The sequence below is a fragment of the Elephantulus edwardii genome, unplaced genomic scaffold (assembly GCF_000299155.1).
Source record: "Elephantulus edwardii isolate Elephantulus edwardi_28Jun2011 unplaced genomic scaffold, EleEdw1.0 scaffold00099, whole genome shotgun sequence".
Lineage (NCBI taxonomy): Eukaryota > Metazoa > Chordata > Mammalia > Macroscelidea > Macroscelididae > Elephantulus > Elephantulus edwardii.
This window is the reverse complement of record NW_006399849.1, coordinates 1183872-1201091: the sequence shown is the minus strand read 5'-3', so window position 1 is coordinate 1201091 and position 17220 is coordinate 1183872.

The window sequence follows — 17220 nt, the reverse complement described above, 5'->3', positions numbered from 1 at the left end:
TTTTGTTCCAATGGAACAACCTATTGTACTATATAGGTAAATTTACCTATGTGCACTGTGTATTATGTACATGTTTATTATTTACATGTAAATATTATGTGGAAAAAAATAAGACACTTTACATTATTTTTTTTCTGCCATCTCTGATTTTACTCTTTCCCTTCTCCCATCTTTCTTGCAGCAATAACCCACGCAGTGATAAAATGTAAATAGGATCAATTTACTCACCTGCTTAAATGTCTTAATGGCTTCCCACTGTGTTTGTTAATTCCTGTTTTTTTCTTGGCTACAGTCCCAGTTCTCCCCAGTTGCCACATCACATTGCATATTTTAGTCCTTCCAAACTTTCTTCATGTATCTTCTTGTTTCTAGCCCTTTCTATAGTCTATTTATTTTGTATAAGTGCCACATACATACACACTCATTCTTTCTCACACACTTAGCCAGCACCTTCAATATAGATGCCATTTTCCCCAGGAAACTTTCTTGATATTCTATGTCTGGGTTAGACACCCCTCTTAAGTGCACCATATCTTCTCAGGATGTTGTTATGCTTGTCATTTTATATCTTACCCATGTGTTTCTCTACTCTCTTCAGCTCTGTAAATTCTATGAAGACAAGGGTCTTGTCTATTCTATTCTTCATTCTAGTTGTTGATTCAGCTCCACTGCTTGAACCAGTGCCTAGCACACATGTGTATGTCTTATTTTCCTAGTGCTGCTGTAACAAAATATAAACTAATAACTTAAAGCAAGAGATAGTGATTCTCACAGTTTTAGAAGAAATAATTCTAAAGTCAGTGTTGGCAGAGATAAACTCTTTTGAAAGCTCTCAGGGAGAATCTGCTTTATGATTATTTTCTAGCTTCTTGTCCTGGTCATTAATCCTATACATTTCATAGTTTGTAGATATATCAGTTCAATCCTGCCTTCAGCTTCATCTTCATATGGCATTTCCTTGTAAAAACCACTCATAAAGAAACCAGGACCTACCTGTATGACCTCATCTTTTCTTAACTAAATGCATCCTTTTTTTCTATAATTATATTTTATTAATTTTCATAAACATTTACAGAGATTTTGGGTTTCCATTCATTCATTGTTGCACTATTCTCTCTACCCTCCTCCCAGTTTGTTCTTGTCCAAATGCCACAGTGCTTGTCAAAGCCAGTTCTGATTAATCTTCTTTGTCAGTGTGTCCTTTGCCATTCCCTATCACTCCTCCCTGAGAGAGACTTCACCCTGAGTCATAAGGAAAAGGGGATGGCGTATTCTCTTAGCTACTTCCTGCTGAAAAGGGACGCTGTGGGTTTCAGGGTGAAGATCTTCTCTCACTACTCTAAAGGGCCCCTTTGGCAGTAGGAAACACATAGGCTATTATGGAGATTGATTTTGGAATTTAGATGCACTCTTATTGATTGTGCTTGGCTGTACATGTTCATATCCTTGAAGATGTATCATGGGGTTGTTGCAACCTAGAAGACACAAATTTGACTAACAAGTTATAAGTACATGAGTCCAAAAATTATGGAAAAGTAAAAGAAAAGATTCTTTCATCGTTTTACAAAGTTAGAAACATGTCTTCCTTTTCCAACTACTCTCTCACTGAACGCACAAAGCCCTTTCGCACACATTACATTAATTTGCCATCCTAGCAACTTAGATAAGTAAGCAAGGTAGATATTATTTTCTCATTTTATTCAGGAAGGAAGTGAGGCCAAGATTAAGTGCAATTTCCATCACTAACAGTGCTTTTTAGACTCATTAAGGAAGACTCATTAACTACCTGCAATATGCAGATGACACAGCTTAACTTGTGCAAAGTGAAGAAGACATGAAGCACTTACTGATGAAGCTGTCAATATGAATTACACCTCAACACAGAGAAAATAATCCTCACAAGTAGACCAACAACTGATAACAGAATAAAATAAAGATTGATGTCCTCAAGAATGAAAGCATTTGTTCTAATTTGTATTTGAGATTTTTAAATAAACTAGTAGGAAAAATAAATAAATAACTACCAAAACAAAATGGAAAACATCCTCTTACTTTAAGCAGTTTAAAAAAAAATTCATTTTAGTTGAATCCACAATCAATGTCCATGGACACAGCAATCAAGAAATCAAACTATTTGTTGAATTGAGCAAATCTACTGCAAAGTACCTGTCTGTTCTTTTGTCAATCTATGGAATATTCAGTATTCTTATCCCGCACACCAGCACAAAGACATAAATTCTTCTATCATCCTTAGTCATTGTCCAGCTCTCAGATGCATGGCTTGAACCGGGCACTCCTTAGTCTTCAAGCTGACATTATAACTCTGCAGTAATTTGGAGAGGTCCCTGACTACAGATGTTTCTAGTACATTTCCTGATCACTTGACTGCTGATACCAAGGATGTTTATTGTGGATCCAAGTAAGAAGTAGCTGTTGACAGTCAGTCTTTTCTCAATCTATTATGATGTTGCCTATCCTTCCAGTGGTGAGAACTTTGTTTTCCTAATGTTGAGATATAACGCATATTGAAGTCATTTATATTCTGCAGCAACCCTTTAAGTCCTCCTTACTTTCAGTAGGTAAGGTTGTGTCATCTGCATAATGCAGGCTGTTGATGAATCTTCCTCTGATCTTTATACCACATTCTTTTTCATCGAAGAAGGCATTACCAGGTGGTAAATGTCATAAAATAAGACTCTATATATGCTTATTGTTTTATATCATTCCCTATAAAGAACCAGCACATAGATATTGTTTGAATGAGATAATTTTCAAGTTACTGGATTATTCTAGTAGATATGAGATACATGGAAATCAAGTACAAAAATCAGAATTGTCATTCCAGAAACTAGGTGATGTCTGCGACCACAAGAATAAGTGCCTTTGGTATTTGTGGTCCCTGGTCAAGTGCTCCCTCGACCCTGGTCTTTGTATTAACAACGTCTCAGTTCCATGTGGCAGCGAATGTGTTTCAAGTACCTTAGTTTTAGCTTAGCTTGTCATATGGGATATTTTTACGTAACTTATAGGTATTTATTTTCTCTTGAGTCTGTGGCCTGTCAGTTTGAGCAAGATGGTTCGTCTCTGTTTCACTTTGTGTTGGTCGGGCTCATTCACGTATTTGCAGTCCTTTTGAGGGTTGGTTGGAGTATAATAATAGTGGACACCTCTAGTTACAATCTCAGCCTTCAAGTAGGAGGGGTGTGAGATTGGCCCTCTGTTTCTAGAGCTCTTGCATGTAAAAGCCCATATCCACAGGAAGGTAGTCAGGCTTGTACACCATGCTCTAGCCCCTGCAAAGGCTTTAGAAGCTGAGAGTCAAGTGAGTCATTCCTGCTTTTCTTTGGACAAAACAAACCACAAGGTCAACTTAGGTTTAAGTGGTTGGGAAATAGGCTGCACTCTTTGCCAAGAATTCGTTGTCAGGTTTTTCTACCACAGGTAAGCACAATAGAAGATGCTGGAGCAGGAAGGGAAAATACATAAGTTCGTGTTTATCTATGATCTACTCAGGCTTTGATTGCGAAGAGTAGAAATTATTATTTTTTAAATTTTTAAATGAATTTAAATGCAAGTTTACAGACACTTATGGTTTTCAGTCATTCATTGTTGCACTTTACTCCCTGCCTAACCCTCCCAATTTACTTTTCTCCTTGGTAAGTAAAAGAAAAACTCTTTCATTGCTATATAATCCCTCCCCCCAAGCCCACTGCATGATACAGCCTTCACTCTGGACTTCTGTAATGACAAGAATACCCATTCATATATCCCTTTTAAACAGTTCTCTCCCTCATCTGTTTCAATGCAATATACATCATTCCTCCCCTCCTTTTCTGTCTTCCCTCAAACCTGATGTCAATCCTGTTTTACAACAGTGGCCCTATGCAATACTTGTTCTTTTGTGACTGAGACATTTCACTCAGCATAATGTCCTCCGTGGTCATCCATTGTGCATAATATTTCATGAGTTCCTTGTTTTCCAGTGCAGCATAGTAGTCCATTGTATGAATATACCACAGATGGGCACTTGAGTTGTTTCCAGCTCTTTGCTATTGCAAACAAAGCCACAATAAACATTGGTGAGCATATATCTGCTTGAATGGCCGTTCTGGTTTCTTTAGGGTAAATTCCAGTAGTGAGATTGCTGGGTCAAATGGTATTTCTATTTCTATTTCCAACTTTTTGAGAAAGCGCCATACAACCTTCCATAGTAGTTGCACCATTTTACACCCACCAACAGTGAATAAGGTTTCCAGTTTCTCCACAATTTCTCCAGCATTTGATGTTTGCTGTTCTGTTAAATTTTGCTATTCTTACTGGGGTGAGATGATATCTCATAGTTGTTTTGATTTGCATCTCTCTTAGGGCTAGGGATTTTGAACATTTCTTCATGTGTTTGTTTGCCATCTGAATATCTTCTTTGGTGAAGCGTGTGTTCATATCCTGTGCCCATTTTTCAGTTGGGTTATTTACTTTTATCTTGTTGTGGTGCTGAAATTATTTTTTTACTGAATAAATCATACAATTTTTATTAAAGAAGTGCCATTTTTTAAAAACCAAAATTTTTTATTTTAATTGTGATTCTAAAGAAAGGTTACAGAAAAGTTGGATTTTAATTTATTCATCGTTACACATTTTTATCCCTCTCTTACCCTTTCCCCAGTTCAGAAGCTCCATTTTTTTATTTAGCTTCATGAATTTGCATATCATCCTTGTACAGGGACCATGCTAATCTTCTCTGTATCATTCCTGCTTTAGTGCTGCTGAAGTGAGCACAGGAGTAGAAATTTTTAATAAAAGATATTTCTTCCTTAAATGAAAGAGTGAATAAATGTTAAGGGATAATAATGTAAAGTGGTACCACTGCCTCATTATTATCTTGCTGGGATTCCCATATGATTTCATTAGGTTCAGTATAAAGTGCCTGTTATAATTTGTTGTCAATGGAAATATTCCTTCATTTAGGGGAGTTTTCAATATAATCTAAAATCCAGTAAATGGAGCTCAAAAACAATGAAGAAAAGCTCAAGGTTTAGTGTGTGTGTGTGTGTGTGTGTGTGTGTGTGCGTGTGTGTGTGCGTGTATGTATATATGTGTCACCAATCTTTGATATGAATTGGGAGATTTTGCTAAGTTCCCCTCTATTTTTCTTTTAGCCAGAATTTGTCCAATAAATTCTCTAATATATTTAGTATTAACTTTCTAGGACACCTTTATACTTAGATTTGTCTGTGTGACAGACATGTTAGCTACATGTTTGATTTTTTAAAAAGGTGTCGGGTAATAGAGTTTACACACAGAGATATGTTATTTTTTTAACAGTCTTTCTACTAGAGGTCTACACTCTCTACTTATTGATTTCTCTTTCTGATTAATTAGAGAAAAGACAGTGAAATTATTATTAATAACTAATGTGCATAAAGTGCCAGGCACTGCGCCAAGCACAACCCATCTGATTAAATCTCATCTTTCCAACCACTCATTTATAAGTGAAATTGTGTATCGTCCTTGTTTTTAAGATGTGAAAATTGAGGCTGCTCCATAATTTAATGCAACTTGCCCCAAGTCATTAAACTAGCAAGATACATTTTCCATTTCCTTATTTCCACTTGTAGTATTTGAAAACGTACTTCCTTGGTTTAAAAAAAAAATCACATTTAATTTTTTTGGGTTAAAAGTAAATTAACACAAAGGAATGTTGTTACACACTAAGTATTATGTGAATTTTATAAAACTGTGTTTTAGATACTTATGAAACATGGCAAATTAGTGGTGAATTTGAACTTTTGTAAAATTAAAGTTTCAAGTTAAGAATTAGCAGAACTTCTCTCTAAAGGACCAATTAGTAAATACTGCAGGTTTGACAAGTCTCATAGTGTCTGATACAAGTTCTGCACTCTCCCCTTGACCATAAAAAAGTCAGAGACAATATGTGAATGAACGGACATACCTGTGTTTTGATGAACATTTGTTTATAAAATCCTGTAGCGGTCACCAAATTTGGCTCATAAACTGTAGTTCACTGAGGCTGCTTTTATGTAGCTTTGTAAAGTTTTAGTTCTTGGTAGAATTTTTAAAAGCCAAAGAAAGATGGAAAGTCTCCTCCAGTTTGATTAACTGCTTCTGAAAATCTGCCAAAGGGTCAGCTATGGGTTGGTTCCAGTCTGATGGTACGCAACAAAACAAACAACAACAACTACAACTTCAAAAAATATGCTCTTGGAATAATCACAAAGGTTTGCTCTTGGTATGATTTTAATAATCGCAAAGAGGTTTGCTCTTTAGCTTAAGAAAGATGGAAAAATACCTGTGCCCATCCACATTCAATGACACTGAATGGCTTAGTAACTTTATTTTCCCAAGTAAAATTTACCTTTGTCTAACTTGTTAGCATCTAATGGAGTAAGGTGTCACTTTGGTGACTAAGGTGTTTCAGATCCAAACAGTGACGCATTTAATAGCCTCAATTGCTGGTGAATGCTGAAACTTGAAAAAAGTAAGATAGAGGAAAATTCACTTATCCAAATTGTAGTATAGATAGACTATTGAGTGTACCAAAGGAAAATGAACAAATCTGTTTTGGAATAGCTACAGCCAGAATTCAGGCCATGGTCTTTTCTTTTTATTTTTTTAATCTTATTATTTTTGTGTGTGTACTGTCAAATCGGATCTGACTGGTACAGGAGGAGATGGTCTCTCCTTCTCCAGCAGAACATCTGGTGGATTTGAACCGTGCTCCTCTGGGATTGTAGTGCAGCTTCCTGCCACTAGGCCAACAGAGGTCCCGCCATGATCTTTTCAATCATGTCCTTTGCATCTGTAAGCTGGACAATGAATAAGAATGAGAGAAGAAGAATTGATACCTTTGAGTTGTGGTGTTGGAGAAAAGTACTGAATATCTCAATGGATGGCCAAAAGAATGAACCGATACGTCTTGGAGAATGTACTGCCACAATGCTTCTTGGAGGTAAAGACGACAATGCTTCATTCATCTCGCATACGTTGGTCATGTTGCTGGGATAGACTATTCTTTGGGGAGTGCCATCATACTTGGAAAGGTGGAAGTGTGATGAAAGCAGGACCCTTGAGGAGATGGATTGGCACAGTTACTATAGCAGTGAGCTCAAATGTGTCAGAGATGATGAAGATGACTCAGAGTATGACAGGATTCAGAGCTGTTGTTCATAAGGACTCTTTGAATCATACTGATTCAATGGCACCCAACAAAAACAGCCAGAATGCTATGTAGATGTGAGGATGCTTGGACTTTTTCTGACTTGCTGTTGGCGTGCCTTGAGAATGCAGCAACTCCTGGAGAAAAATATCATGCGTGGTAAATTAGGGGGGTCAATAAAAAAAAGGGAAAGAGTTACATGTGTTGCCATAGATGCCATCAAACCAGATTAAAATATACTAAGGATCATGACGATGGTTCAGGACAGGACATTCCCTGACATTATACGTAAGCTAGCTTTATGATATCTAACATCAGCAAACAACCACAAGAAGCAAGTCTACTCGTCCTCATTATGCTTGTAGTTAGCATAAAAGGTAACCTGCTTTGTTAAGAAAGACTAATCAAGGACACACTGACAAAGAAGATTAATCAGAACTGGCTTTGACAAGCACTGTGGCATTTGGACAAGAACAAACTGGGAGGAGGGTAGAGAGAATAGTGCAACAATGAATGAGTGGAAGCCCAAAATCTCTGTAAATGTTTATGAAAATTAATAAAATATAATTTTTAAAAAAAAGAAAGACTAATCAAAGCAGCAAGTTAACTTTCTGACTTTTGCACAGTTGATATCCGATAGTATGATTTTACAGATAAATGTTAAATAGTGGCAAAATTCCCCATTTTGTCCTTATGAACAATATAACTGTACACTCAGTAACCCTGACAATTTAAAAATTCCTTTACTCATGTGTATTTGTTTGATGAATCAGTCCTCTGAAGTCTGTTGTCCTTGCAACATCTTTTCTAAGCAAGTTTCTTTCCTTCTCCTAAAAATATGCTTGTCTCAGAGTCCTCCTTTTACATATTTTAAAATTCAGAAATGTACTACCTTTTAGGGGAGCTCTGGTGGCCTAGTGGCAAGAAGCTGCAACTACAATCCCAGAGGCTCATGGTTCAAATCCACCAGATGCTCTGCCGGGAAAAGGAGGGACAATCTCCTCCTGTACCAGTCAGATCTGATTTGACGGTACACTCACACAAAAATAAAAATAAAAAAAAAATTAAAAAAAAAAAAGAAATGTACTACCTTTTAACCCAGTGTGAACCAGATAAGCATTTTCGCACAGGGCACAAAAAGTTTGGACAGTTTAGAAGTTTGCAATTTGGCATTACTTTGAGGAAATTGGTCGTGGCCTATTTTGACTTGGTGTGAGATACAGTTGATATCCGCTAGTGTGACTTTACTGTTGAGAGCTAATTAAGGATCCTGTTCACAACACAATGAAAGTCTGTCCCAGCCTGCACTCTCTTTGAAATCTCTGTTGTGTTTAAGCCCATTTCTGCACCCAGTATGCTGATCTATCTTGCTGGGTTTTTTTTTTTTCCTTGGCAGAACTTCTATTTTCCCAAGTATATTGCCCTGCAGACAGGCCCATCTGGATAACATAGCCAAAGTACAAGAGATGTACATGAAGTGACTGAAAATAACATTGTTTCCTCAGGCACAGAGAACTCCTGTGGTGTCGTCCTTACTGCCAACCCAAAAGTCCTGTATCTCTGGTGACTCAAGTCCACTAGGGCTTCATGGGAGAAAGGTGGGAAATTTCCTCCCAAGTGAGTTAAAATTTCAGAAACTGAATTGGTGGTCAACTATACATCGATTTAAATTTGACAGCAATGAGTGAGTTTGAATGGGGGAGTTACTCAGGTGCACCTTGGTCCTCAAGTCCACCTTAGTAATCTTTGCTTCTTGACACTCTAAAGAGGTCTTTTGTGGTTTGGTATTCTCAATGTAACATGTTGTGTAATTTCTTAACTCTTACTTCCATGGTCATAGATTACAGACCCAAGTAAGAAAAATGGTTCAGAACTTCATTGTTTTTCATGTTTTGTTGCTTATTATTATTATTATTCAGTTGTTAGGTTTTTGAAATATAGCTCATTCTTCATAATGTTACCCATAATTTATTATATCTATACAGTAGAAAGCCTTTGTACAGTAAACATGTTTATAGTAAACCTGTAACAGGTAAACGTGTTTCTTTAACTTTCTACCTTTGATATAACAAGGATTTCTCTCATTCCACCTTCTCGTCTGATTCTAACTTGAATTTCTGGAATTTATATCTTCAATTATTTTAAATTACTTTCAGCAAAATTTTACTTCTGCATGATAATGTCCTTATTTTTTTTGGAAGAATTTAGCAGGTTTTGATGATTTACAGAAGCTTGTTTCAACATTACAATCAGAATTGGAAAATCCATTTTTAGCATTATTGGTTAATGTGGATAACTATCAAGTTTGGAATAGAATATGTTGTATTTAGAACTTAAGGTACTACTATATATTTATATTTAGAATTTAATGTACCACTATATTGGTATATGAATTTTAATATACCATTATTGATTTGTGAAGAGCTCTGGTGTTTGTTGATGTTACATGCCATTTAGTCAAGTATGACTCCTAGTAACAATATGAACAACAAATCTGAACCCTGTTCTTCCCTGTGCCATCTTCACAATCTCTGACACATTCAAGCTCCACCTGACTGAGAGACTTCCTCTCCTTCACTGATTCCACCACCTTTTCAAACATGATATTCCCCTCCGAGGAATAGCCTTTCCTAGCAACGTGCCTAAACCAAGGTATGTGGGAGGAAGCTTTATCCTCTTTGCCTCCAAGGAGCAATCTGACAGCACTTTTTCCAAGACATATCTGTTCTTTTGACAATCCGTGGGATTGTGAGTACTCTTCTCCAACTCCACAGTTCAAAGGCATTAATTCTTTTTCTGTCATCTTTATTCATTGTTTAGCTCTCCAATCCGTAGCGAGTGACCGCTTCCACTTTCTCCTTCATTACCATTGGCTCCTGCTCATATAGTACTTCCTAAAATTTTTCAGTGTCAGTTTTTTGGTACAGTGATTCTGTGTATTCCATCTTCTTTTGAAGTTTTCTGGGTCATTCAATATATTGCCCATAACATCTTTCAGGATTGCAACTTGAAGTTTAATTTTTTCTTTAAATAAAATTTTTATTTTATATTGGTTTACTCACAAAGTTCATATTGTTTTCCACACCAGATCTTTACCCTTTCCTTTTAACCACTCCTCCTTCCACCTATCAAATTGTGTGACTCTATGTTAACCACCCCCCAAGTCTATTCTCCCCCCTCTGCACCTCCCCCCATTGAATCTTCATATACATTCTACATTAATAGTCTTATACAGTATTTGTACTTATGGGATTGAGTTAGTTTACTCAGCATAATGCTTTCCAGTCCCTTTCAAGTTAGTAATTTACAAAATCTTTGCTTCTGAGTGTTTTATAATATTCTATTGTGTGGATGTACCATGATTTCTCAATCCATTTGATTGTGATTGAACATTTGGGCTATTTCAATGTTCTTGTGGTGATGAATAACCCTGCTATGAACATCGGTGTACAAGTCGCCATTTGAGTCTCAGTTCTTATTTTCCAAGTAGCAGAATGTCTGGGTCATATGGAATTGCTATGTTCAGCAGTTGAGGCAGCTAGAAGCTGCATCTGCAAAGGAGGCTAAAGCAATATCTAGAAAAGCCATTTTCAGAAGTCTTTACACCACAGTGGGCTTGCATGAGTCAGAGTTCACTTGATGGCAATTATCATAACAGTAACAAAAAGGATCCTTTCATATATATTTTCAGTATAAGTTCTGAACAAAGAATGTCATATTGTTTTCTATTTTAATTGTCAGGTTATTTTTGTTGGCTAAGTCATCTTTCTGAGTGCAAAGTCCTATAAGTCTTTGATCTCATGAATTTAAGTAAATGAATGAATGATTCCAATCTAGATACTCAGCTACAAATCATGATCAACCTCATCTATTTATCTGGTCCTGCTAGTTTAGGATTTTAGCTGTGGTTGAAGTCACACAAAAAGAACCTCTTTCTTAAATGCAGAAGACAGTGCCTATTGTGGTAAGTTTGTGTCAATACTTTGAGGAGGTTAAGAACACCAGAAAACCTACTCCAGAAGATATTTAAACTCAGATATGCATTTACATGTACTGCAGAACATGGTTAAACTCAGAGGCCGAGAGAGGAGAAAAACAAAAGTATATGTTGGAAATTTTTAAGACTGAGGTTACCCACTTTACAATATGTGTACCAGAGTAGTGGGTCTGTTTCTAAAAATCTCACTTGCCTTGACCATTATCTTTAATATTACCCAGCTGCCTCAACTCAGCCTGCCTTACAAACATGTTGACCCAACTATATCAACAACAGCTGCGTAAGTTATCACTTCCTCATGCAAATAAGGTATTTTAATTTATCCACAAGAGATTGATTGGTCTTATTATTAAACTGAGCAGATTCAGGGCAGAAAGGGGACCTTCACTATCAGGAAGGAAGAGGAAGCTGAGAATGGAGCATGTGTTCTTTGGAGCCAAAGGTTCCTGTGTCAAGGATTGCATTTTACTGTTGAGGAGCTCTTTAGAATGAGAGATCATGTCTTGTTGTGACCTGAATAAGCTGTTCCCCAATAAGCTCTATAACCGTGAGCATTGTTGTATGACACCCATGCGGTCACTGCAATGGACTTATGATCCCGTAAGTACTGGCACATGCGAGGACATGACTTTACTCATGTAATTAATTTTTTGTTGTGTATGCTATTGTTTATGAGGACAATTCCTCCTTGTAGAGTTCATAGAGGTTGAACTCGGCTGTTCCTCTGCTGTCCTTGTATCTAATTACATATGATTTAGAATCATAGGTCACTTGTCAACCTCAAGCTCAATTTCCTCATCTGTATATAATGGAGGTTGCTTCCAATTCCTTGGTGGTGCAAATGGTTAAAGACATTTGAGTACTAACATAAAGGCTGATATTTAGATTCAAATCCAAGCATCTAGGAAGACTAGCCAGCTGATCTAGTCCTGAAAAATCAGCCACTGACAATCCAATGTAGCATAATTCTATTCTGACCTACTCATGGGATCACCATGAGTTAGAATCAGTTACATGATAACTACTAATAGAACTACCAGAAATACAAGCTGGGTTTGGAAGAGTCTGTGACACTAGGGATGTCACTGCCAACATCAGATGGATCTTGGCCAGAAGCAGAGAGTACCAGAGGAAAGAGGAATGTCCGTCTATGTTTCATTGACTATGTAAAAGCACTTGACTGTGTGTGTCACAGCAAATTGTGGCTAATCTTGAAAAGAATGGGAATCCCAAAACACTTGATTGTACTTATGGGAAACCTGCACTTGGACCAGGAAGCAGTTGTCAGAACAGAGCAAGGACACTGCATATAGTTCAAAATCAGAAAAGGAATGGTTCAGAGATGTGTTCTGTCTCCATAACTTTTCAATCTGTATACAGAACAGATCATTTGAGAGGTTGGAATTTATGAGGAAGAATATAGAATCAGGACTGGAGAAAGATTCCTCTGCATTATGCAGATGGCAAAATTTTTTTTTCCTGAAACTGAGGAGGACCTGACATATTTGCTGCAGAGGGTCAAGGATTGAAGTTGCAATATGGATTGAAGCTCAACATCAAGAAAATGAAGATTCTTACCACTGGGCTAATTGGCAGCATAATAATGGACATAGAAGAGATGGAAATTGTTAACAATTTCAGCTTGCTTGATTCCACAATCAATACTCTTGGAACCAGCAGTCAGGAAATTAAAAGACAAGTTGCATTAGGAAAATCTGCTGTCAGGGACTCTCAAGATTGTTGAGAGCAAGGATGTCAGTCTAGAGACTAAGATGCACCTGATCTAGGCCATAATCTTTGCAATTATTTGCATCAGAGAGCTGGACAATGACCAAAAATTACAGAAGAAGAATTGATGCCTTTGAGCTGTGGTGCTGGAAGAGAGCATTGAACATACTGTAGTGGGCTAAGAGAACTAACAGATTTGTCCTGGAGAGGGTAAAACTAAGCTGATCCTTGGAGGCAAAGATTTTGAGACTCTTTCACACATACTTAGAGTATGTAGCCAGTAGGACCAATCTTTGGAGAAGGACATCATGCTTGGAAAGGTTGAGGGACAGCACAGGTGAGGAAGACCCAGGATGAGATGGATTGACATAATAACTGGAGTGATGAGGGTAGGTGTGTCAGAGACAGTGAGATTGCCTCAGCATAGAGCAGGCTTCAAAGCTATTTTGCACAGGGTCATTATGAGCCACAGTCGACTCAACAGCACATAACAACAACAACAACAACAACAGTTACTAATAGGTCACGAGATCTAATTAAATAAATTGAAAGGAAAGGGATAGGAGATACTTTCCCAAGTTTATGCTTATTTTTGTTTCAGTGTGACATGAACAAAGCAGAGATGCCAATAAAATAGTTGTGAGAATGTTCAATTCAAAGTTATATCCAGAGGAAGTTATCAATAGTCCCCAAGTGGGTATACATGTTACGAAGAAAAACAGGCAATTGAAGGCTACCTGGGGTTTTTTTTCCCTATAGCTTGGGAAAGAATATTGACAATATATGGCTGTAAAAATGCCTCTCATTTTATGTATCGCTGGGAGGTCTGGGTTCTTTACCCACAAATGGATTTAGATCCTTAAGCATCTCTAATAGTCTCTGAAGATGCACCACATGAATGTGGAACACTCAGAAGTTGCTGCCTTTTCAATCATTAAAGAATTCTAGTTCCGCCTTGATTTTGCCAAACATCAGCCCTGGAGGAACTGGGATATGTTATTTTAGTTTAGGATTTTAATTTTTAACCATCTTAAAATTATTTCTAACTTTACTTTGAAGCATCTACTACCGGATATTTTTCAAAGAAGCCCTCATGGTACAATGGTTACCTGCTTGGTTGACTAAAAGGTTGATGGTTCCAATAAAGATCATAGCTTAGAAAAATCCTTTGGGACAGCTCTACCTTGTCGTATGGGCAACTCTGAGTTGAAATGAACCCTATGGCTCCTAACAACAACATGATAATACATGTTAGCTACCTGTAGTCTTTGAAAAGGGTTCAGCGGGTTGCAATTTGACATTCTCAAGTGGGTTCTGATTTAGCACAGTCTCTTTCAAATTCCCTGTCAAAATTTGCTTTTATGAATTGTGTTAGTATCACTGCCTAACAGCCAGCATCCCTCTCCACTTGACTTTTTTTTTAGGGAAAAACAAGGATACAGAATTGAAGGGTTTCATTTTAATGTTGTAATTACTTTTCCCTTTAACTTGAAGTTTAAATACATTTTCTCTCCTATAGCCCTCTAATTTTTGGCTCTGATTTGTAGAAAATGATTTTTAAAAGATGAGCAAGGTGTTTAAAACTACTAGACTTCTGTTAGGGACACCACTGACAAGATTAGCACATCATGTAACTTCTTTAAGCTTTGTAATATTCACAGCAAAAATACAAGTATTTTGCATATGCAGATCTTTTAGATCCTAAGGGATAAAGATATTGGTGGATAAAATGTTTCTTTTTAACTTTGCAAAGTTTCAAGTGTTGGTGAGATGAAACATTTCTATTATTAACAGACCTCTATCAGAACTCCCCTACTTGAGCTTTTAAAGTCTGTTTTTCAGTATTCCACATTCCTTTTATAATTAGTTTTGAATCGAATCATATAAAATTCTGGGGTGAGAGAGGGAAGAAGAACTTATGAAAAATTCACATTTGCAACTGGATACATTTTAAAGTGTGTAATATATATCTTTGATGGCATATGAAGGCAGAGAAGCTCAGATAAAGAAATAAAGGAGTTAGTCAGAATCAAATTGACAGCAATGAGTTTACAGCCATAGTATAGTTATGGAACGACTTTTTCAAGAAATAGACTGATAGACATAGGGCTAGAGAGTAGTGCAATGTATGCTTGAAAAAATAAAAACTTAAGGAAACCTGTCCTAAACTTTAAAAAAAAAGGTTTAACTCAGTAATCACACAATTAAATTTATCTTGGTAGAATAATAGGGGAAGTCTGACAAAGATAAATTTTACCTGGGTAAAATATACCTGAAGAGCAGCAATAGTTAAAGGAATTTTCCTATGTTTTTCTGTTCTGGGAGCCTAGTGGGTAGGGAGTTGCACTGCTAATCCATATGCTTGAGCTTTGAATCCATCAACTACTCAATGGGAAAAAATGGACAATCTGTTGTTATGTGCTGTTGAGTTGACTATGACTCATAGCAACTTTATAAACAATGACTCTGAATCTTGTCCTATCCTGAGCCAACCAACCTCAACATCTCTGAAAAACCTAACCTAATTGTCACTGTCACTGTGTCAATCTATCTCGTCCAGGGTCTTCCTCTCTTGAACTTATTCTTAACCCTTCCAAGCATGATGGCCCTCTCCAAGTACAGCCACCCCTGAAAGCACACCCCAAATATGTGAGATGGAATTTAAAAATCCTTGACTTCAAGGAGCAACCTTGTTTTACCTTTTCAGGACAGACCTGTTTATTCTTTTGGCAATCCATGGTATGCTAAATACTCTTCTCCAGCACCACAACTCAAAGGCATTAATTCCTCTGTCATCCTTTGTCATTGTCCAGCTCTCAGATGCATAACCAGAAACTGAGAGATCCATGGCCTAGATCAGACACATCTTAGTCTCTAGCCTCTGAAAAACCACTGGAGAGTCAGCTATGAGTTGGTTCTAACTTGATGGCAATGAGTGGAGTTTGGGTTTATTTTCTGAAAATCAAATTATTGCAAAGAACTGGCCAGGATGGCCTTGAATCCTGTCTATTGAAACATCTCCATGATCTTCCTTTCTCTTTTAATGGGTATGTTGTTGTGATTTGCCATCGACTCAAGTATTACTTATAGAAATGTTATAAACACTACATACGAACTATGTCCTATCTTATGTCTTCCTCATAATATCTGATATACTTGAACTATCTTGCTGCAAGCACTGTGTCAATACGAGGATCTTCCTCTTTTTTGCTGACCCTCTATTCTTCCAAGCACGGTTACCAAGCATGATATCCTTTTCCAAGGAATAGGCCCTCCTAACAACATGTCCACAATATGATGATGTGAAGCTTCACAACCATCCTTATCTCCAAGGAGCACTCTGACTGCCCTTTCTCTAAGGCATATTTTTTGTTCTTTAGGCAGTCCATGAGATAGCCAGTACTCTTCTCCAACACCATAACTCAAAGTTGTCCATTCTTCTTCCATCTTCCTTGTTCTTTTTCCAGCTCACTGGGTATACAGATGGAAAAAAAACCCAACCCTCTCTTTCCCAAGATCCCTTCCTAAAAATATATGTCAGTTTGGAACTTGTTTTGTTTTGGTTTCTGAAGAAAAAAATTCTTTAAAGGTGGAAAATAATTTATAATAATTAGAAATGATTTCTAACCTGTCATTATCAAAAGATCAAATTTTTTATCAAATATTGAGAAAGGTGAAGGTGTCCTGGTAGAGGGACAGTTAGGTGCTTGGTTGTTAACAGAAATGTTGAGGGTTTGAACTGACTAGTGTTTCTCAGAGAGAAAAGACTGGTGATTCGCTCCCATAAGAATTGTAGCTTAGGAAACCCTATAGAGCAGTTCTAGTCAACCACATGTGGTCACTAAGAGTTGAGATCGATGGACTGACAAAGTAACTGCAAAATGAGCTTAAGCACAGAGAAGACTGTAAGAGTCATGCATGAACTGAGGATCTAAAATGGTTTTGATTTGTTGTTTAGGGGTCACTATGAATTGGAGTTGACTCAATGACCCCAAACAACAACAACAGCACATAACAACAAGAAAGAATAATATTTTAACAGAATATCTAGTCTTTCCAGTGAATATTTTCCATTCTATTGTATGCATAGTCATAATTTATTTAAAAAGATTCCCACTGATATTATTTTACATATATAAACTATAATACAGTAAATCCTTTTCTATAGACATCTTGGTGCATAGAACCCATCTTTTAAAAATTATTATTATTATACTATATTATTGTATTCTGTGTTTCATTGATTATGCAAAGGCATTTGACTGTGTGGATCATAACAAACTGTGGCTGACTCTGAGAAGAATGGGAATCCCAGAACATT